We start from the raw sequence: 22,882 nt of genomic DNA on the forward strand, positions 1-22,882 counted from the left end.
TTCAATACCAATTTCATACTTTCTCCTACATTTTCCAACTTAATTTTCCACCAAATTCAGGTCTGTGTATGCTCTTCTGATATGTCAGAATGGCCGAGCGGTCTAAGGCGCCAGACTCAAGGGTGTTTGACCTTCTCAGTTTGTGAGGTTTCTGGTCTCCAAATGGAGGCGTGGGTTCAAATCCCACTTCTGACAACTGTATTTAATGAAGAATGTACCTCAAGGTATCACAGTCTGTGGGATTTCTAGCAGATATCTGGTGCTTTGATAATAATCACTCATCTGGCAAATTGCTTATAGAGAGACCCTTTCATACTACAACAATTTAATTTACAAATTAAATGCAAACATTGGGTTTCAATACCAATTTCATACTTTCTCCTACATTTTCCAACTTAATTTTCCACCAAATTCAGGTCTGTGTATGCTCTTATGATATGTCAGAATGGCCGAGCGGTCTAAGGCGCCAGACTCAAGGGTGTTTGACCTTCTCAGTTTGTGAGGTTTCTGGTCTCCAAATGGAGGCGTGGGTTCAAATCCCACTTCTGACAACTGTATTTAATGAAGAATGTGTCACAGTCTGTGGGATTTCTGGCAGATATCTGGTGCTTTGATAATAATCACTCATCTGGCAAAATGCTTATAGAGAGACCCTTTCATAGTACAACAATTTAATTTACAAATTAAATGCAAACATTGGGTTTCAATACCAATTTCATACTTTCTCCTACATTTTCCAACTTAATTTTCCACCAAATTCAGGTCCGTGTATGCTCCTTGGAAATGTCAGAATGGCCGAGCGGTCTAAGGCGCCAGACTCAAGGATGTTTGACCTTCTCAGTTTGTGAGGTTTCTGGTCTCCAAATGGAGGCGTGGGTTCAAATCCCACTTCTGACATCTGTATTTAATGAATAATGTACCTCAAGGTATCACAGTCTGTGGGATTTTTAGCAGAAATCTGGTGCTTTGATAATAATCACTCATCTGGCAAATTGCTTATAGAGAGACCCTTTCATACTACAACAATTTATTTTACAAATTACATGCAAACATTGGGTTTCAATACCAATTTCATACTTTCTCCTACATTTTCCATCTGAATTTTCCACCAAATTTAGGTCCGTGTATGCTCCTTGGAAATGTCAGAATGGCCGAGCGGTCTAAGGCGCCAGACTCAAGGATGTTTGACCTTCTCAGTTTGTGAGGTTTCTGGTCTCCAAATGGAGGCGTGGGTTCAAATCCCACTTCTGACAACTGTATTTAATGAAGAATGTACCTCAAGGTATCACAGTCTGTGGGATTTCTAGCAGATATCTGGTGCTTTGATAATATTCACTCATCTGGCAAATTGCTTATAGAGAGACCCTTTCATACTACAACAAATTAAATGCAAACATTGGGTTTCAATACCAATTTCATACTTTCTCCTACATTTTCCAACTTAATTTTCCACCAAATTCAGGTCTGTGTATGCTCTTCTAATATGTCAGAATGGCCGAGCGGTCTAAGGCGCCAGACTCAAGGATGTTTGACCTTCTCAGTTTTTGAGGTTTCTGGTCTCCAAATGGAGGCGTGGGTTCAAATCCCACTTCTGACAACTGTATTTCATGAAGAATGTACCTCAAGGTATCACAGTCTGTGGGATTTCTAGCAGATATCTGGTGCTTTGATAATAATCACTCATCTGGCAAATTGCTTATAGAGAGAACCTTTCATACTACAACAATTTAATTTACAAATTAAATGCAAACATTGGGTTTCAATACCAGTTTCATACTTTCTCCTACATTTTCAACTTAATTTTCCACCAAATTCAGGTCTGTGTATGCTCTTCTGATATGTCAGAATGGCCGAGCGGTCTAAGGCGCCAGACTCAAGGATGTTTGACCTTCTCAGTTTGTGAGGTTTCTGGTCTCCAAATGGAGGCGTGGGTTCAAATCCCACTTCTGACATCTGTATTTAATGAAGAATGTACCTCAAGGTATCACAGTCTGTGGGATTTTTAGCAGATATCTGGTGCTTTGATAATAATCACTCATCTGGCAAATTGCTTATAGATAGACCCTTTCATACTACAACAATTTAATTTACAAATTAAATGCAAACATTGGGTTTCAATACCAATTTCATACTTTCTCCTACATTTTCCAACTTAATTTTCCACCAAATTCAGGTCTGTGTATGCTCTTCTGATATGTCAGAATGGCCGAGCGGTCAAAGGCGCCAGACTCAAGGATGTTTGACCTTCTCAGTTTTTGAGGTTTCTGGTCTCCAAATGGAGGCGTGGGTTCAAATCCCACTTCTGACAACTGTATTTAATGAAGAATGTACCTCAAGGTATCACAGTCTGTGGGATTTCTAGCAGATATCTGGTGCTTTGATAATAATCACTCATCTGGCAAATTGCTTATAGAGAGAACCTTTCATACTACAACAATTTAATTTACAAATTAAATGCAAACATTGGGTTTCAATACCAGTTTCATACTTTCTCCTATATTTTCAACTTAATTTTCCACCAAAGTCAGGTCCGTGTATGCTCCTTGGAAATGTCAGAATGCCCGAGCGGTCTAAGGCGCCAGACTCAAGGATGTTTGACCTTCTCAGTTTGTGAGGTTTCTGGTCTCCAAATGGAGGCGTGGGTTCAAATCCCACTTCTGACATCTGTATTTAATGAAGAATGTACCTCAAGGTATCACAGTCTGTGGGATTTCTAGCAGATATCTGGTGCTTTGATAATAATCACTCATCTGGCAAATTGCTTATAGAGAGACCCTTTCATACTACAACAAATTAAATGCAAACATTGGGTTTCAATACCAATTTCATACTTTCTCCTACATTTTCCAACTTAATTTTCCACCAAATTCAGGTCTGTGTATGCTCTTCTGATATGTCAGAATGGCCGAGCGGTCTAAGGCGCCAGACTCAAGGATGTTTGACCTTCTCAGTTTTTGAGGTGTCTGGTCTCCAAATGGAGGCGTGGGTTCAAATCCCACTTCTGACAACTGTATTTAATGAAGAATGTACCTCAAGGTATCACAGTCTGTGGGATTTCTAGCAGATATCTGGTGCTTTGATAATAATCACTCATCTGGCAAATTGCTTATAGAGAGACCCTTTCATACTACAACAATTTAATTTACAAATTAAATGCAAACATTGGGTTTCAATACCAATTTCATACTTTCTCCTACATTTTCCAACTTAATTTTCCACCAAAGTCAGGTCCGTGTATGCTCCTTGGAAATGTCAGAATGGCCGAGCGGTCTAAGGCGCCAGACTCAAGGATCTTTGACCTTCTCAGTTTGAGAGGTTTCTGGTCTCCAAATGGAGGCGTGGGTTCATTTCCCACTTCTGACATCTGTATTTAATGAATAATGTACCTCAAGGTATCACAGTCTGTGGGATTTCTAGCAGAAATCTGGTGCTTTGATAATAATCACTCATCTGGCAAATTGCTTATAGAGAGACCCTTTCATACTACAACAATTTATTTTACAAATTACATGCAAACATTGGGTTTCAATACCAATTTCATACTTTCTCCTACATTTTCCATCTGAATTTTCCACCAAATTTAGGTCCGTGTATGCTCCTTGGAAATGTCAGAATGGCCGAGCGGTCTAAGGCGCCAGACTCAAGGATGTTTGACCTTCTCAGTTTGTGAGGTTTCTGGTCTCCAAATGGAGGCGTGGGTTCAAATCCCACTTCTGACATCTGTATTTAATGAAGAATGTACCTCAAGGTATCACAGTCTGTGGGATTTCTAGCAGATATCTGGTGCTTTGATAATAATCACTCATCTGGCAAATTGCTTATAGAGAGACCCTTTCATACTACAACAATTTAATTTACAAATTAAATGCAAACATTGGGTTTCAATACCAATTTCATACTTTCTCCTACATTTTCCAACTTAATTTTCCACCAAATTTAGGTCCGTGTATGCTCCTTGGAAATGTCAGAATGGCCGAGCGGTCTAAGGTGCCAGACTCAAGGATGTTTGACCTTCTCAGTTTGTGAGGTTTCTGGTCTCCAAATGGAGGCGTGGGTTCAAATCCCACTTCTGACAACTGTATTTAATGAAGAATGTATCACAGTCTGTGGGATTTCTGGCAGATATCTGGTGCTTTGATAATAATCACTCATCTGGCAAAATGCTTATAGAGAGACCCTTTCGGTCCGTGTACTTTTGCGTCCATTCGTTTTTCTTTTTTTAACCATGACGATAAAAATAAAATATAAACGGTTGTTGTATTTTAAGCAAAAAAAGTTACATTCAAAATTTTGAATTAGAACTGTATTCAGAACATTCTACGAAAAAAATGTATATTGACTTATTTTCAGATTTTTGTTTATGACTTTTTGCACCTTACTTTACATTTATAAAATACACAAATTAATATCGAATAAAAGCGAATTGTACTAGTTTTCTGAGGCAAAATTAGTGACCCGGAAATATTTTTTCCCGCACCATTGAATGCGAAGCACCATGTCTCTGGAACCGTACAGACATGATTTTAAAACATCACACACACAAGGACGTTGCTGAGCATCTGTCTCAAATTGGTGTTGGACGAGGTTGTTCGGCGAGGACTGTTAGAAGATTTAGATTTTTGAAGCCATGATCCCGAGCTATCCGTAGTGCAACTAACACAAATTGCATATACATTACATTAAATATCCAGAAGTTAGACAAGAATTATTTAAAAAAATTGCATTTTTGTAAAACTGAAAAAATAGTTGTATACCAATAATTTGATTCTCATTTATAAAATAATTTTAAATAAGAAAATGTACTTTGTTTGTGGTTAATCTCTCCATTAACTTGAGAACAAATATAAAGAAAAGCACATTTTTTGTTTTTTATATAGTTGTTAAAAAAAGAAAAACGAATGGACGCAAAAGTACACGGACCCCTTTCATAGTACAACAATTTAATTTACAAATTAAATGCAAACATTGGGTTTCAATACCAATTTCATACTTTCTCCTACATTTTCCAACTTAATTTTCCACCAAATTCAGGTCTGTGTATGCTCTTCTGATATGTCAGAATGCCCGAGCGGTCAAAGGCGCCAGACTCAAGGGTGTTTGACCTTCTCAGTTTGTGAGGTTTCTGGTCTCCAAATGGAGGCGTGGGTTCAAATCCCACTTCTTACAACTGTATTTAATGAAGAATGTATCACAGTCTGTGGGATTTCTGGCAGATATCTGGTGCTTTGATAATAATCACTCATCTGGCAAAATGCTTATAGAGAGACCCTTTCATAGTACAACAATTTAATTTACAAATTAAATGCAAACATTGGGTTTCAATACCAATTTCATACTTTCTCCTACATTTTCCAACTTAATTTTCCACCAAATTCAGGTCCGTGTATGATCCTTGGAAATGTCAGAATGGCCGAGCGGTCTAAGGCGCCAGACTCAAGGATGTTTGACCTTCTCAGTTTGTGAGGTTTCTGGTCTCCAAATGGAGGCGTGGGTTCAAATCCCACTTCTGACATCTGTATTTAATGAAGAATGTACCTCAAGGTATCACAGTCTGTGGGATTTCTAGCAGATATCTGGTGCTTTGATAATGATCACTCATCTGGCAAATTGCTTATAGAGAGACCCTTTCATACTACAACAATTTAATTTACAAATTGAATGCAAACATTGGGTTTCAATACCAATTTCATACTTTCTCCTACATTTTCCAACTAAATTTTCCACCAAATTCAGGTCTGTGTATGCTCTTTTGATATGTCAGAATGGCCGAGCGGTCTAAGGCGCCAGACTCAAGGGTGTTTGACCTTCTCAGTTTGTGAGGTTTCTGGTCTCCAAATGGAGGCGTGGGTTCAAATCCCACTTCTGACAACTGTATTTAATGAAGAATGTACCTCAAGGTATCACAGTCTTTGGGATTTCTAGCAGATATCTGGTGCTTTGATAATAATCACTCATCTGGCAAATTGCTTATAGAGAGACCCTTTCATACTACAACAATTTAATTTACAAATTAAATGCAAACATTGGGTTTCAATACCAATTTCATACTTTCTCCTACATTTTCCAACTTAATTTTCCACCAAATTCAGGTCTGTGTATGCTCTTCTGATATGTCAGAATGGCCGAGCGGTCTAAGGCGCCAGATTGAAGGATGTTTGACCTTCTCAATTTGTGAGGTTTCTGGTCTCCAAATGGAGGCTTGTGTTCAAATCCCACTTTTGACAACTGTTTTAATGAAGAATGTACCTCAAGGTATCACAGTCTTTGGATTTCTAGCAGATATCTGGTGCTTTGAAAATAATCACTCATCTGGCAAATTGCTTATAGAGAGACCCTTTCATACTACAACAATTCAATTTACAAATTAAATGCAAACATTGGGTTTCAATACCAATTTCATACTTTCTCCTACAATTTCCAACTTAATTTTCAACTAAATTCTGGCATGTGTATGTTCTTTTGTTGTCTCCAAATGTCCGAGCGGTCTAAAGTGTCAGATTAAAGGATGTTTGACCTTCTCGGTTTGTGAGGTTTCTGGTCTACAAACGGAGGCGTGGGTTCAAATCCCACTTCTGACATATGCCAGATAAGGAAGAATGTGTGTGAATGTGTGTGAATGTGTGATTTCTGGCAGATATCAGGTGCTTTCATACGAATCCCTCATCTGGCAAATTGTTATTGTAAAAAAAGCATTTATACCCTTTTCTGGGACACTTGAAATTTAGCTCAGAGGTGTAGCGGTTTTAGCTGTATGTTAAAATAAGGATGAGTTTAACTCACTAAATATGATTCTCCACCAGATCTATCAAGATCACATCCATGAAATGAGTTATTAAAAACGTCAATTTCAGTCAAGGATTAGTTTAGCTCAAAGTAAATACGTATAATAATCTTCAATACACATACATATTTCACAGTTTCTGATTAGCAGTATGTGATAAAAATCCCAATATGTATTCCTCCAGCAAATGCATCAATGATTTTATACACATTTAACGTTATCTCATGACCATAAGTAACGTGACTTTATCAAACAGAATTTAGGGCAGAGATAGCCTAGATCGGAACACAGTTTAAGTGACCAAATCCTATGGGGAAAAAGCCAATGAAACATCATGAAGGAATACCTGGTAATTTATTGAATTAACTCTACAAACAATTAGGCCGAGACATATAGTGACAAAACACATAATACGTAAACTTGAAACACAAACGCACTAGGAAGTGCAGAGAGAGAGAGTGAGAGAGAGAGAGAGAGAGAGGGCATGGCCGCGAGGCAGGTAAAACATGTCTCAAAACCAATAAAATCCTCTTTAACAAATAGTCACGACATTAAAAGAGCTATTATATATATATAATCTGATACTTGCTAGCTCTATGCTGGACCAATATCCGTATGCGCGTGGATGGAAATCTTGAAAGTGTCCGAAGTTCCATGACCTAATCGGCTGCTGGGTTGTCAGTTGGATTGTCTTTCGCGATCTCTGTCTCTTTCCTTCTAATTCCCCTAAAGTGGATCAGTAATGTTGTTTTTAAATGCATACCTACCCTGCCCCCAGGTGGCCTGCGGGCCAAAGCCATGAAGGCGATAAGTGGACCAGAGAATGTTCCTATGTTTCTCATGGCGCCTCATTTCCATAATACTGACAGTATGGTCAGTTTGCATTTAATACCTAAACTTAGTTATGGACATAGTATGATGCATGCCATGTTTTTATAACATAGCTCATCATATAGGGAATTAATAGAGGAGTAGTTACATAGGAAACATGCTAGGCATTGAGCTGTGAATTATCCCAACCTATGAATACATCGAATGAACCCCAAATCAAAACAGTTACAGACTATTTGAAATGGCACAAGTGCCAACACACAACATGGACATTTAGATACATTTATGGAAAAGGACAGTTTAATCAAATAAGTTCCTATTTGTCAGAGAAGTTCCTCTGGTTAGCCTCAGATGTTAAGATGTAGATGAGAAACCCCCACCGTTTTGAAGCTTAGGAGTTGATAATATCCCACAGAGAAACCAAAGGGTTATCCAAACTCTTAATGAGATATCGCAACCTAAAACCAGACCTCTGGAGCCAGGTTTTGCTATGATCTTTTGATGCCAGGACAAAAGGGAGTGGATGGGTTTTATAGCGCTTCTTTCAATGATTCCGACCATTTGGCTTATGCACACATGAAAGACTTCTGCAAATAAATCTGCTGTATTGAAGTTTAAAGAACAAGGTTTGGATCCACCAGATCTCTTACTTGAGCTGGCCACATCTCCAAACTAAGCCCTCCATGGAGAAGAACTAAGAACTAAAAACAAACCGACACAATGTCTTAAAGACAGGCAAGGCAAGGCAGGGCAGGGCAAGGAAATCCACGGGGTAAGGTATTAACAAGAGCTACAGCACACGACACGGTAACTCTACGAAGCTCACAAACTAGCACAGTACATCCAAAGACAGGTATGTAAAGGTACAATGAACGAACACAGGACAAACGACATGAGGAAATTATATAGGGAGACAGACAAAGGATAATTAACAAGAGGCAGGTGTGGGTAATGAAACAGTCAGGGAACGTTAACGAGGAACGACATGGTCGGGAACGAAGACCGGAGAGAGAGTATAGCAAGCCGATAGGATCACTATCTCTCCCTCCACATACAACCTAAGGCTATGCCATGACTCCCCTGCAATAACAAGAATAAACAAGACATGATGGCAGAATCATGACATAAGCCCTGCCTTAAATGAACACCTCCAGGTGTTCATCGAGGAGAAGACTAATGAGACCAGACAGACTATACCACGACAAGACAAGGCAAAACATGGAAAACAGAATTAGGCGCAGACAAGACAGTCAAAAACATAAAAGGAAAAACTTTTCCATTTTTCATCGTGTAAACATAGCCTTAATTTGTGCTTTGCTTGAAATTATATCAATAGGACTAAAAAAATTGTTGTAATTGGAAAAGTCTGTCTTTAGGCATCCTACATGTATTTAGGGAGGTATTGGAATGTACGTTTTGTTTACCATAATATTGCATATGGTATACATTGAAATTATTTAAATCGTTCATTTAAATGTATTATAGGTAAATAGGTCTTTAAATATTGTCTTCTTAAATATTTTCAGCAATTTCTGATCATTGATGCCACCCCTGCCTGGTGATGAAGGTTATTGTACACAAGAATAAAATGTCATATTTGAATAAGTATTTTAAAATGCAAAATAAAGTATCTACAGAGATGGTGGAGATGGTGGTCTAGTGGGTTAAACCACTGAACTGGTGAATCAAAGGTTGCTGGTTCAATCCCAGCAGCCACCACCAGTGTGTCCTTGAGCAAGACACTTTACTCCATGTTGCTCCAGGGGGATTGCCCCTGTATTAAGTGCACTGTAAATTGCTTTCGATAAAAGTGTCTGCTAAATGTAGATTTACAGTTTTTAACAATCGCTTTGACAATTTTCCAATACTTTTAACAATTTTCCAAACTCTTAATACAGTTATCACAACATCTGGCAGTGTCAGCTGAGAGGTGAGTCCCAAATCGTGCATGTATCCATTATTCTCTCTAAATAGTGTGAGTTGTGCGTTCACATTGAAAATCCTCAAAAAAAAAGTAGACTGTAAGTACCCAGATGATGCACTTTTCCGACCGAAATATAATGCTTCAATCTGATGTTGACTAAAGTAATGCTGGGCAAAACAGATGAAAACTACATTAAATGATCAATGCACAGGTATATTTTATTCACATGCATTGTGCCATGCAATAGACATCATTGTTGTCGTCTGGGAAACCGATATACGTCCGGGGGCGGTTTTACCAGCTGTATGTAAGTTGTGCAAAAAAATGTTTCTCTCCAATTACTGTTGAAGAAGTTAAGGAAGCAATTATTCTGCTGAAAAACAATAAGTCACCTGGGAATGATAGGATAAAATTTATTTTCCAATCTTCTTTCCCCGTTTCTTTTTAGAGTGTTTATAGAGAGCCTCAATTGTTCTGAGCTTACTATTAGTTTGAAACAAGGTGTTATTCGATTGGTACCCAAACCTAAGAAAGATACTCTTTTCCTAGACACCTGGAGACCTATAAGTCTCTGCAATAGTGACTATAAGGCCCAATCCCAATTCTATTTATCCCCTTGAATGCCGAAACACAGTGGCAAGGGGAAGGGCTAAAAACATTCCCCTGAGAAATAGGACACCACTACTACACTTACATAGGCCTAAGTCATTATAATACGTCCGGAGATGCGGCAATGTTTATCACAAACTTCCAAAATCCTGCTGTCAGCTTTGGTCCTATCAGTTTCGTTGATTACAGCCTAAAAAGTGACCCTGAACTTTTTCGTCAACAGCAGCTCACTATACACCCTCGTAAGGCAGAGCATGTTTTGATTAACCCAGCATTTGAGATCGGATTCCTTGGATTTCTCCCTCTGTCCCTCTGGTGGGGAATCTGAGAGCGAACGCGAACAGCTCATTCTTTCTCCCCCGGTCCATGATTGTATGAATGATTACGAATACTTTTTTTGTGGTTGTGAATGTTGCAGTTCAATCGTGCAATCATTAAAGAGTTACGTTAGTCAAACTTAGCAGCTTTTTATAAACGTTTCAAGCAGTGGTGTAGTGGTCCCTGGAGAAGTGGGTATACTCTCAATTTTGCCCAAAATCCGTCAGTAGCAATTGCTCATTGTCACATAATTTCTGCTGCTTGATCTCAGGGAGGAAGGATTATGTAATTACTGAACCAATACTGGCCCACAGACTAGTGAGAGACAACTATGCATTTTGAGTGAACTATTACGTATTCCTGGAATGACACCTATTCTCTTGGCAAGTCAGTAGTTTATTTTTGTCTTTGAACTGCTGATTTGCAACAGATAGTGTGTAGTATTGCTAACATGAGCTGAGTTGCTGGCTGATGTTGATTCCCGAGGACGTTAAACATTTTCAAATTAAATTTTTGTTTGAATCAATCACTTCATCTTACCAGTTCATCGCAAAAAGACAAATCATTTCAAGTAAACTTATAGCAATATTTACCTCGGCATGACCCGCCCTTCTCTGACTCCGATTGGCTCGTTATGCCTAAAGTTAACCAATTTAATCAGTAAAGGCAGCCAGTTGCTAGCCAATTAGAGGCAATTCTACGCCGTATACCTGTGTATACCCTGGACTACACCTCTGGTTTCAAGTACTCAGAAGAAAAAATTGAACACAACATTCAATTCAACATAAACATGATGATTATTAGCTGTTTAAATCCTTATTTAAACCCAAATAAAGGCTTACATTATACTCGCAAAAGGAAATTTTATAACCCTTCGTTTGAAGTGAGGTCCTGAAAAATCTTAGTTTGAAGGGCGATATGGCCCTTCCCCGTCCCCCTACCCCTCCAATCAATAGAGAATCGAGATATCCCTACCCCTTCACGTGAACGCACTTAACAGAGGGGTAGGGGAAAGTGTAGTGGTAAGGGGTAGAAATGGGATTGGGCCTAAATAGTTTGCTCTCATTTTCTCAAGGCGGTTTAAGTTGGTTTTGAGCTCCATTATTGATGAGAATCAGTCAGGTTTTATGAAAGACCATCATATATTTAATAATATTACTCTTATATTTGAGATCTCATAATGGATGATAGTTTGATTCTTTTTTTAGATTTTTATAAGGCTTTTGACACTATTGAGCACCCTTTTATTTTTTTCTGTTCGGATCAGTTTTGGTCCTTACTATTGTAATGCTATGAAGACTTTGTACTCTGGAGGGAATAGCTCTGTTAAATTAAGACATTGAACAACAGAGAGGATTGTTTTATAACAAGGAATTTTGCAAGGCTGTCCGATCTCAGTTTATCTTTTTTCTCAATGTAGCTAAAATCTTTTGTTAGCATCCTGGAGAAACACACCAGAAGTACAAAGCATGAAAAGAACATACAGAAAAGCAGAGTGTATGTGGTGAAAAACCAAACTTGAGGTTCACTATAACATCTATGAAGACCGACTGCATGCCTTCAATGTTGACTTAGGCAAAGCTAGACAAACTTTTTTCTCGAACATTATAAACTCCAAAATAAATAACACTCGCACCCTTTTTGCTACTGTAGAGAGACTAACAAATCCCCCTAGTCAAGTTCCAAGGGAAATGCTGTCTGATGACAAATGCAATGAGTTTGCAACTTTTTTCCTTCAAAAGATCAGTAATATCAGAATGGAAATCGCCAAAGCTCCATGCGGCCTTCAGGTCAGTCTGACTTCAGTACATCAGAAATTAGTTACTTTGTCTGAATTTCAGACAATTGATCTCAAAACCCTGGAGGAAACGATACAGCATCTTAAGGCATCAACTTGCAGCCTTGACACACTTCCCACATCCTTTTTCAAAAGAGTGTTTAACTGTTTGGAAGCAGATCTCCTTAAAATAGTTAATACCTCACTGCTCTCAGGAACTTTCCCAGAGTCCCTAAAAAATGCCGTTGTCAAACCTCAACTAAAAAAGGGCAATCTACACAAAACCTTACTGTCTAACTATGGACCAATATCAAATCTTCCTTTTATATGCAAGATCATTGAAAAGGTTGTCTTCAATCAGCTGACCAAATTCTTGAACTTAAATGACTACCTGGACAATTATCAGTCTGGCTTCCGTCAGCATCATAGCACAGAGACAGTGCTCATAAAGATAATTAATGATATTCGATTGAATTCTGATTCAGGCAAAATATCAGTTCTGGTTTTACTAGATCTCAGTGCTGCTTTTGACACGGTAGATTCAATTCAATTCAATTCAAATTTATTTATATAGCGCTTTTCACAATGTGTATTGTTTCAAAGCAGCTTTACAGGGGTAAACAGGAAAAACAGAAAAGTTAAAACACAGCACAGTGCATGGTATTTATACAACAAGTAAGATCATTCTAATAAATAATATCTAATTTCTAATTAAATAAATGAATGAATGCAGTCTCCCGGTGAGCAGGCCAACACTGCCCTGCTGTGGCGAGGAACCTAAACTCCAATGATTGATTAATGGAGAAAAAAACCTCGGGAGAAACCAGGCTTAACCGGGAGGGCCAGATCCCCTCTGACGTGTCATAGCTGCACTCAAACTGGTGACATGTGATTTTAGTTTAGCATTTAATACCAAATGCTGTAACTTCAGCATTAATTAGACAAATAGTCCATCTTTGCTCTTGGTTGGGGATGTAGTGGTCTGAGCTAGGATGGTCCGATGGTCATATTTCTCTTGGCTGATGGTGGAATTGCCTTAGATGGAGCTGGGATGGTCAGTCAGTCTGCAGCTGTAGCTGGGGTAATCTCAAATTGGGGATGGGCATCTGTCAGTCGTCTGGACACGGTGGAACTTCTTACCTCGGGATGGGCATCCCGAGGCAGAAGCGGAAAGAGAATAAAGAGAATAATTAGCGTAGCTGCTGTTCATTAACTATGCATTTAGTGAAAGCTTGGATGAAAAGATGTGTCTTTAATCTAGATTTAAATTGGGAGAGTGTGTCTGACCCTCGAATATTATCAGGAAGGCTATTCCAGAGTTTAGGTGCTACATATGAGAAAGCTCGACCCCTTTGGTGGATTTTGTTATTCAAGGTGTTGTCAAAAGTCCTAAGTTTTGTGATCTTAGAGTGCGTGATGGGTTGTAATGTGATAACAGCTCGGTTAAGTAAGTAGTTGCTAAACCGTTCAGGGCTTTGTAAGTAATTAAAAGAATTTTAAAATCAATACGATAATTAATGGGTAGCCAGTGAAGCGATGATAAAACTGGGGTTATGTGATCGTATTTTCTTGACCTAGTAAGAACTCTGGCAGCTGCATTCTGAACTAACTGTAGTTTGTTCATCGATGATACAGAACAACCACTAAGTAGAGCATTACAATAGTCAAGCCGTGAGTTCACAAATGCATGAATAAGCTTTTCTGCGTCAGCAACACATAAACTATTTCGTAATTTGGCAACATTTCTAAGGTGGAAGAAGGCTGTTTTTGTGATATTTGAGATGTGATTTTTAAATGACAGGTTGCCGTCTAATATAACGCCTAGGTCTTTAACTGTATTTGTTGGAGAAACAGTGCAACTTTCAATATGCAGGCTGTAATCGGACATATTAGTCGCGGGCAGTCGTGGCCTAATGGTTAGAGGGTTGGACTTGTGACCAGAAGCTTGCCGGTTCGATCCTCAGGTCAGGTGGGTAATGATTGAGGTGTCCTTGAGCAAGGCACCTAACCCCTACTTGCTCCCCGGGCGCTGCAGCGATAGCTGCCCACTGCTCTGGGTGTATGTGTGTTCACATGCTGTGCGTGTGTTCACTACTCTCTGGATGGGTTAAAAGCAGAGGTATATCTCGGATATGGGTCACCATAACTGACAAATTGGTCACTTTCACTTCACACTTTTCATATTGTGTTTACTTGATTTTGGTGCTATAAGTAATATTTCTGTTTTGCTAGAGTTGAAAAGGGGGAAATTACTAGTCATCCAATATTTTATGTCCTCTATGCACTCTGCCAGTTTGGATATCTTAAAGGAATCATCTGGTCTTGATGAGATATATAGCTGAGTGTCATCTGCATAACAGTGGAAGCTAATTCCATGTTTTCTAATAATGTTGCCAAGGGGCAGCATGTATATGGAGAAAAGAAAGGGTCCTAAAACCGATCCCTGAGGTAATCCATAATTTACTGGCGTAAGATTTGACGATTTCCCTATTAAATGGACGTATTGATATCTGTCTGTTAAGTAGGATCCGAACCATTGCAGTGCCTGTCCCTTGTTGGACTTTAAAAAATGTCCTGCATGTCAAAAAATTGGAGAGAGGCGATTTCTAATCAAACTGAGGTTTATTAATCAGATTAACAAAAATACAGCGCGGTGGGTTGCTGGACAACACTCCTCTGTCCTTCCCAGGAACAACAACCCCCACAGCACATATTCACAGCATTTATTGTTATTTCGCGCCAATCTCTCTTCTGCCGGGGGGCCAGGAACCCCCTTGCCCCCACCAATCACCAACTTCTGCCTTATCTCGTTCCTGTAAAACACTTCTGAAACAACATTCCAAATACCTCCCCCAACCCCCTAAACAACTGCAGCCGAAGATGCCTTTTCTCCCTCACAAACTCACATTCATTTGTTGCAAGCACTTCAATATCAGCACATAGCTTGGGTATCGAATGCATGTATTAAAACACTCACAATATTATGACTTCACCTCTATATAAGACAAAACTAATTAAATGATTAAATCCTTCACCCTGAATACAGATATAATTGTGTAAACTATCTAGATGTATTTTATGGTCTACAGTATCGAAAGCAGCACTAAGGTCAAGCAAGACTAAGAGTGAGATGTTACCTTTATCTGATGCAATAAGGAGGTCATTTGTAATTCTAACAAGCGCAGTTTCAGTGCTGTGATGCAGTCTAATGACAGACTGAAACTTTTCGTTCATGTAATTATTTTGTAGGAAGGTACACAGTTGAGTTGACACTACTTTTTCTAGTATTTTAGACAAGTACGGGAGATTTGAAATCGGTCTATAGCTTCCAAGTTCATTGGGGTCTAAATTTGGTTTTTTGATAAGAGGCTTAATTACAGCCATTTTAAAGGGCCCTGGGACATGTCCTAGATTAATTGACGAGTTGATTATGTTACAAATGGGCTCGATTACAGCAGGTAGTAACTCTTTTAATAAAGTAGTCGGAATGGGGTCTAATAAGCATGTCGTCGGTTTGGATGTTGCAATAATTTTAATAAAATCTTCCTGATTTATAGGAGAAAAACACTCTAGCTTTTCGTTTTGGGTGACGGTTGAAACTAATTCTTCCAACACACTTGGAGGTTTGGTTTTAGCTATGTTGTCTCATATTCTCTGTAAAAAACTTCATGAATTCATTGCTACCAAGGTGCGGCGGAATACCCAGGTTAGGTGGAGTCTGTTTGTTTGTTAGTTTAGCAATTGTACTAAATAAAAACCTTGGATTATTTTTGTTATTTTCTATGAGGTTACGGAAGTGCTCGGCTTTTGCTGCTTTTAGTGCCTTTTTGTAACACCTTGCACTCTCTTTCCATGCAATTTTAAAGACCTCTAATTGGGTTTGTTTCCATTTTCACTCCAGTTTACGCGTTTCTCTTTTTAGGGCGCGAGTGGTGTTATAATACCATGGTGCTATGATCTTAGATCACACCATACTCCAAATTAGGCTGGAAAACTGGGTAGGGCTTTCTGGATTGGTAATGGTTTGGGTCATAGCTTAAAGGGAGAGGTTACTATGTGAACATAGGCAACCATAAATCTGACTGGACACCCAAGACTTGTGGTGTTCCACAGAGCTCAATTCTTGCTCCGCTCCTCTTCAATTTGTATATGCTTTCACTTGGCCAAATAATCAAAAAGCTTGCCTACGACAGCTATGCAGACGACACTCAGATCTACCTAGCCCTCTCACCCAATGACTACAGGCCTATTGACTCTTTGCCAATGCATTGATGAAATTAACAGCTGGATGTGTCAAAACTTCCTTCAGTTAAATAAAAACAAAACTGAAGTCATTGATTTTGGTAACAAGGATGAAACTAACAAGATAAATACATACCTTGACTTAAGAGGTCTAAAGACACAAAGTAAGTTAAAAAATCTTGGGGCAATTTTAGAGTCTGACCTAAGTTTCAGCAGTCATGTCACATATAAGCAGATCAGCCTACTACCATCTCAGAAACATAGGCAGAATCAGATGTTTTGTCTCAAACCAAGATTTAGAGAAACTAGTTCATGCTTTCATCACCAGCAGGGTGGATTTCTCGTTTGGCCTTTCTCGTTTGGCTCTCATCGGAGGCGGTCGCATTTTCACTCTCCCCGTCCTTGCCCATATCTTCCCTGCTTTGTCTCCTGTCTTGTCTCGTCTCATCTATTGAGAGACTCTCTCTGCACTGCTCTCGAAACTTGGAAATTATGGATCTGATCAACTGGTCACTTAGCGCAATTGACACAATTTTCTCGACGAGAAACAAAGGTTCGGGTGAACCTGATTGCCCTGATGGAACGTTCGCAGCTGGCTACACGATGGACGCGTGGGAGAGATGGCGGATCGTGTGTCTGGCGGCTCATTCTGTGGAGGACATTGAAGATATCTACCTTTTCGGAACCATGATAACAGGTATTATGCTGATTGGATTATGCTTTGCCCTGGGTTATCGAAAAATTCTTAAAACGGGAACAGCTGTCCAAAGCCTCACAAAGCTTCCCGTTTTGACGGAGGCCGTGGGAAGAGCGGTCAGCACTGAGACTGAGACTATTAATCGCAATATGGATTACATCTTGAAAAAGCTCACGGCTATGGAAAGGAAAATTGATGATGTTAGAGACCAGAATGGACAAAGAGAGTAGCCGTGGAATTGGAATGCGGTTTACTCGCCTCAAGACGAAACAACTGCAATCTTATCTTTTCGGCCCCCCTTGAACCAGGATTGGCCTTGGCCGAGGCGATACTGGAGAAACAACCCTGAAGGGCAATGTGGCGAGACGCTCTTGCGTTCCCTCCCCCATCATACACTCACACACAGACTTTTGGACCTTATCGCTCATACAGACACACACACAAACACTGACTCTGACCAATTCCAAACCTCCGTAGCTTTGACCCGCCAGCTTGGCAAGCGGGTCTGTGTTAAGCGCCGTAATGGCTGCAGGACCGGATGGCTGCTTGCCTGAGCTGGATTATCTTACCCTGTTGCAAGTCTTGTCTATGGTGTATTATGTGTATCTGTTTTTCTCTCCACTTCCCTCATGTTTGCTGTATTCTTCTTCTTAAATCCATTTCGTTACACTGTACTTGTTATATGTGTAATGACAATAAATTGAATCCAATCCAATCCAATTACTGTAATGGACTTCTTACAGGTCTTCCCAAAAAGACCATCAGACAGCTGCAGCTCATACAGAACGCTGCTGCCAGGATTCTGACCAGAACCAAAAAATCTGAGCATATCACTCCAATCCTCTCAATTTAACTCAACTCAACTTTATTTATATAGCGCTTTTTACAATTTTCATTGTTACAAAGCAGCTGTACATGAGACACATTGAATACAAGTATGAATTCTAAAGCAGCCCCCCCGGCCAGGCAGATAGTGCAAAACAATATGCAAACGGTGGTGAGGAACCCAAAACTCCCATTGAGAAAAAAAACCTCAGGGGAACCCAGGCCCAATCAGGGGATTCCAGTTCCCCTCTGGCAAAAGCTGCTGCCTCTGACCAAGCTTCCCATTCTCAGCTCTGCCATCAGGTCTGGGCATGAACTGCATCCTGCGGTAACCTTGGAACAAAGAGACAAAACTGGCTGAGAGTAGAGTACTGTTCTCCACTCTTTGATGCAACAAGTACAGCGTTTGTTGTTGGATGTGTTCCTGGTTCCGGTTGATCTTCTAAATAATGCAGCCTTAATCCTCTGAGGATTAATATTATGGAGGTGAAGTGTATACAAGATTAAAAAGATGAGTCTTTAGTCTAGATTTAAACTGACAGAGTGTGTCTGCTTCCCGGACCGTGCAGGGAAGAATATTCCAAAGTTTAGGCGCTAGATAAGAAAAGGATCTACCACCTGCACTTAATTTTGAAATTCTGGTTATTACCAACTGACAGGACGCCTGAGAGCGTAGTGTACGTGGAGGTCTGTAATACAATAGAAGTTCATTCAAATACTGCGGCGCTAGATCATGTAGGGCTTTATAGGTAATAAGCAAGATCTTAAAGTTAATGCGATGCTTTATAGGTAACCAGTGCAAGGTTGACAGAACCGGGGTTATATGCTCATACTTTTTTGTACGTGTAAGAACTCGAGCTGCCGCGTTTTGAACCAGTTGCAGTTTTTGTAATAGGCCTGAAGGGCAACCACTTAAAAGTACATTACAGTAATCTAGTCTTGATGTCATGAATGCATGAATTAATTTCTCTGCATCTGACAGTGACAGCATATGACGTAATTTGGATATACATTTGGTACATTGAATATAAACCAAACTGTCAGGATTCCATCACCATCTCACTCCACTCATTCCCTCACTCAGACCCCACTCAGTCATTCACACGCTCATTGTCACCCGATTACTAATCACTATCACCTGGACCTCATCAGCAGTGCACCCATTTATACCACAGACCAACATTCACTCATTGTCTGATCTCGTCTACACATGACACAGACTCTATACCATACGTACCTATATGCCTACCTACTATCCCGATCTTCTCAGCGAATCTTCTTCCAGCCTGCAAAGGAATTCATCATCAGCTTTATCAGCAAGATAAAGAGAGAGACTTGGTTACACTACAGATAAGTTTCCATCTGTTTTGTCATCTTACTGGATATTCACCTATTTCGTTGTACCGATCCATTCTGCAAATTAAACTTATAAACTTACCATTCTGTCTGTTTCGTCTCTGCCAAAACCTGACACAAACAGACTTCTAAGATCATCAGGATCAAGTCAGTTAGAGATAACAAGGGTTCACTCAAAACAGGGCGAGTCAGCGTTTAGTCATTACGCCACCCGCAGCTGGAATCTGCTACCAGAAGACATCAGATGTTCATCAAAAGCAGCTACTTTTAAATCCAGATTAATAACACACTTGTTTAGCTGTGCATTCACAACCTGAGCACTGTGCTGGTTAACTTCAACTGCACTTTTATTTCTAATTTATGTTTATTTTGCTCTTATTCTTTTAACATTTTTTAATCCATGCTGTTTTACTGTTTCTTAAAAATCTAAAGTTTTTGTGATCTTAATAATTTGCACTTTAAGATACATTTTATTTCTTCTGTTAATCATTTTATGTAAAGCACTTTGAATTGCACTTGTGTATGAAATGTGCTATATAAAAAACCTTGCCTTGCCTTGACAAATAGGAATTTATGTAACTGTCCTTTTCTATAAAGAAATGTAAATATCTAGGTTATATGTTGGCGCCTGTGCCATTTGAAATAGTCTGTAACTGTTAGATAGGCAAGTTTTATTCAGGCATTGTTTGTATTCGTACATCCGAATGAATCATGACTTGATGCAATTCAAACCTGTCTATTTTTTTATATCTAAATGTTTGTCTTTCCAATTACTCATTATTTATATATATTGTGTGACCATAGAACACCTTACATTCATTATGTTATAATTTGGACTGGTATTTTTTGCATAAAGATGCAAATTAGCTGTTGAGTGGACAAAAAGCCTCTTCCCTTCTCAACTATGATTGGTTGATTCAAACTCTGAGGGCATGGGCTTTCATGAGCTTAAATATCGACCAAGGACACAGACAGTCAGTTAGTTAAGTTTTAATCTTCCTCAAGTTCTTCTCTCCCTGAAAAGCATAGTTGGACCATTCCTCGCATCGGGGTAGTTCTTCTCTATCTGGACCCACAGTGAAGCTTGGCCTTGGCTTTCTGCTCTATATCTGCCCTCATCAGAAACTTTTTCGTGGCGTCTCGTCAGATACATCCCTTTTCCCTCACTGGGGAAAAAGAAGGAACAATGATCTTCTGCTGCCTTGCACATCTTAATGAGCCATGCGGCTTGTCACGAGGGCCGAGGCCTGCAACTTTTCAGCAGGACTGTATTCTGAAATCATTTGAACATTTCCATCTCTCATACAAATATTGTTATACTTTATATTACTAATCAGACACTGTCAAATTTGTATATTTAAAAATGATTAATATATTATCATATTTGAGCTAAACTAATTCCTTGACTGAAATTGACGTTTTAAAGAACTCATTTCATGGATGTGATCTTTAAAGATCTGGTAGAGAACATATTTGGTGAGCTAAACTCATCATTGTTATAACATACAGCTAAAACCGCTACACTTCCAAAGGCAAAGGTATTTTTTTTTTTAAGTTGGTTTGATAAAGGTATTATTCTAGTTTGTCAATTACTTAGCGATCAGGGATTCCTTATGACCTATGGCGAGTTTATGTCATACTTTATTTTCCCGTGACTCCCAGGGAGTTTTCACTTGTTCTTGCACCATTAATCCAGGTTTAGTGTCTTTCTGAAGAAATCTTGTATTGTCAGTTGAGATACCTTTAGTTAACCCAATGGATACATTTTGTTGCAAAATTTGTTTTTTGCTTCTTAGGTGTGTTGCTGTTTTAAGAGTTCAGGAAAATTGTTAGGAGTACTGAAAAAATTGTCATAGCAATTGTAAAAAAAACTGTAATTACCAATTACATTTGACCTTTTCACTTTTATATTTAATTAAAATTAATTGCCCATCTTTGACCACACCCGCAGGCAGAGTAAAGGAAAAAAAATGATAGGGCACTTAGTTCCTACGTAGATCTGCTTGCCTGTCACTGGTCAGGAGACGATCATCGGCTCTCACCTGTACACTGCACGACCAACCACACATGAAAAATTAGAAAATTCGTCCCAACCCAAAAACAGACGAAAGAGGCTCAAATTCAAACAAAAGTGTGAGATGGTGTTCTAGTGGGTTAAACCACTGAACTGGTAAATCAAAGGTTGCTGGTTCGATCCCAGCAGCCACCACCAGTGTGTCCTTGATCAAGACACTTTACTCCATGTTGCTCCAGGGGGATTGTCCCTGTAATAAGTGCACTGTAAGTCGCTTTGGATAAAAGTGTCTGCCAAATGACTAAAACTAAAAACTAAAACCACACAGTGCATTTTCAGCTTTAGATTAAACTAAGAGTAGGGGCTCGCTATAGTTTTTATGAACATGTCCTAGAAAAACACAATACTGGTACAATGCATCCTGAGACAAAAATATACTGTTTAAATTTATTTCCAGGGCTGGGGAGTAACGAAATACATGTAACTTAGTTACTTATTAAATTTTAGGGGTGGTAATCAAATTACAGTAACATCTGAAAAGTATTTTAGATGACTAAAGTGATAACTAGGAATTTTATTGTCATTTACATTTATATTAATGTTTAAATTAAATAAAAGGCAATTATTCACAACAGCAATTAGTGATTCTCTGACTCTGACAACCTACAAACTATCCTTAACTACAGTTATGCTCATAAATTTTATACATCTTGCCGAATATACAAAATATGAATAATTCATAATATATATGAGGGATCTGGGTTAATAGAAATTGCAAGCAAATTTTATTAAGTACTGTCCTCAATAAGCTATTTGACTTATTTTCTCATAATTGTGAGACACACAATTATTGACTTTAATGTCCAATGAGGGAAAACTGTAAAACTGATGTTGTTTAAAATGATATGCAGAGGAAAGCCAAGTCATCTGTTTGGTGGCCCCTTTGTTGTATGTACTTTATTAGTATTCCAAAGTATTCTAGAGTATTTAGATTTAGTTACAAAATTGTGTAATCTACTGAAAAACGTTACCGATTACTTAAAGCATGTTTTTTTGTAATCTGTGGTGAAATACATTTTAAAAGTAACCTTCAAAGGCCTCTACGTGAAACATATTGAGTATAAGCAAAACATTAAAGTTATACAAGTAAAAATATTGAACACACACAGGTTCAAACACACCCACATGCAAATCTCGGACTCACAAATCCACACTCACAGAACACAAAATACGCAGGCACGCACACTCACACACAGTGTGGTTATCACAGAGAAGTAGACAATGGAGATAATGGAGAGAGAAACATAGGTCAAATATTAAACAGACTATAAATTCCTATATGTAATAATAAATAAATTTAGCAGTAAGTTCCTTTTAAAGTGATATTACTAAATATAAAAACTTTAAATTCTTAAGCTGATATCAGCAGCCCCCGGACAGTGCAAACAGTGGCGAGGAACCCAAAACTCCAATGGAGAAGAAACAAACTCGGGAGAACCCAGGCCCAA

General features: G+C 38.9%; 14 non-coding genes across 14 annotated transcripts; all 14 read left to right on the forward strand.

Moving 5' to 3' along the window:
* The first annotated feature begins 83 nt into the window (after positions 1-83).
* trnal-caa (transfer RNA leucine (anticodon CAA)) lies at positions 84-195 on the forward strand. The gene is made up of 2 exons: positions 84-121; positions 150-195. It is a non-coding gene; the product is annotated as a tRNA-Leu (tRNA).
* A 244-nt stretch (positions 196-439) lies between these two features.
* On the forward strand, positions 440-551 carry trnal-caa (transfer RNA leucine (anticodon CAA)). The gene is made up of 2 exons: positions 440-477; positions 506-551. It is a non-coding gene; the product is annotated as a tRNA-Leu (tRNA).
* Positions 552-785: 234 nt separating this feature from the next.
* On the forward strand, positions 786-897 carry trnal-caa (transfer RNA leucine (anticodon CAA)). The gene is made up of 2 exons: positions 786-823; positions 852-897. It is a non-coding gene; the product is annotated as a tRNA-Leu (tRNA).
* A 244-nt stretch (positions 898-1,141) lies between these two features.
* trnal-caa (transfer RNA leucine (anticodon CAA)) lies at positions 1,142-1,253 on the forward strand. Its single transcript has 2 exons — positions 1,142-1,179; positions 1,208-1,253. It is a non-coding gene; the product is annotated as a tRNA-Leu (tRNA).
* Positions 1,254-1,485: 232 nt separating this feature from the next.
* trnal-caa (transfer RNA leucine (anticodon CAA)) lies at positions 1,486-1,597 on the forward strand. The gene is made up of 2 exons: positions 1,486-1,523; positions 1,552-1,597. It is a non-coding gene; the product is annotated as a tRNA-Leu (tRNA).
* Positions 1,598-1,840: 243 nt separating this feature from the next.
* trnal-caa (transfer RNA leucine (anticodon CAA)) lies at positions 1,841-1,952 on the forward strand. The gene is made up of 2 exons: positions 1,841-1,878; positions 1,907-1,952. It is a non-coding gene; the product is annotated as a tRNA-Leu (tRNA).
* Positions 1,953-2,196: 244 nt separating this feature from the next.
* On the forward strand, positions 2,197-2,308 carry trnal-caa (transfer RNA leucine (anticodon CAA)). Its single transcript has 2 exons — positions 2,197-2,234; positions 2,263-2,308. It is a non-coding gene; the product is annotated as a tRNA-Leu (tRNA).
* A 243-nt stretch (positions 2,309-2,551) lies between these two features.
* On the forward strand, positions 2,552-2,663 carry trnal-caa (transfer RNA leucine (anticodon CAA)). The gene is made up of 2 exons: positions 2,552-2,589; positions 2,618-2,663. It is a non-coding gene; the product is annotated as a tRNA-Leu (tRNA).
* A 232-nt stretch (positions 2,664-2,895) lies between these two features.
* trnal-caa (transfer RNA leucine (anticodon CAA)) lies at positions 2,896-3,007 on the forward strand. The gene is made up of 2 exons: positions 2,896-2,933; positions 2,962-3,007. It is a non-coding gene; the product is annotated as a tRNA-Leu (tRNA).
* Positions 3,008-3,251: 244 nt separating this feature from the next.
* On the forward strand, positions 3,252-3,363 carry trnal-caa (transfer RNA leucine (anticodon CAA)). The gene is made up of 2 exons: positions 3,252-3,289; positions 3,318-3,363. It is a non-coding gene; the product is annotated as a tRNA-Leu (tRNA).
* A 244-nt stretch (positions 3,364-3,607) lies between these two features.
* Positions 3,608-3,719, forward strand: trnal-caa (transfer RNA leucine (anticodon CAA)). Its single transcript has 2 exons — positions 3,608-3,645; positions 3,674-3,719. It is a non-coding gene; the product is annotated as a tRNA-Leu (tRNA).
* A 244-nt stretch (positions 3,720-3,963) lies between these two features.
* Positions 3,964-4,075, forward strand: trnal-caa (transfer RNA leucine (anticodon CAA)). Its single transcript has 2 exons — positions 3,964-4,001; positions 4,030-4,075. It is a non-coding gene; the product is annotated as a tRNA-Leu (tRNA).
* A 1,325-nt stretch (positions 4,076-5,400) lies between these two features.
* trnal-caa (transfer RNA leucine (anticodon CAA)) lies at positions 5,401-5,512 on the forward strand. The gene is made up of 2 exons: positions 5,401-5,438; positions 5,467-5,512. It is a non-coding gene; the product is annotated as a tRNA-Leu (tRNA).
* Positions 5,513-5,756: 244 nt separating this feature from the next.
* Positions 5,757-5,868, forward strand: trnal-caa (transfer RNA leucine (anticodon CAA)). The gene is made up of 2 exons: positions 5,757-5,794; positions 5,823-5,868. It is a non-coding gene; the product is annotated as a tRNA-Leu (tRNA).
* The last annotated feature ends 17,014 nt before the right edge of the window (positions 5,869-22,882 follow it).

This window comes from Triplophysa dalaica, chromosome 3 (assembly GCF_015846415.1).
Source record: "Triplophysa dalaica isolate WHDGS20190420 chromosome 3, ASM1584641v1, whole genome shotgun sequence".
Lineage (NCBI taxonomy): Eukaryota > Metazoa > Chordata > Actinopteri > Cypriniformes > Nemacheilidae > Triplophysa > Triplophysa dalaica.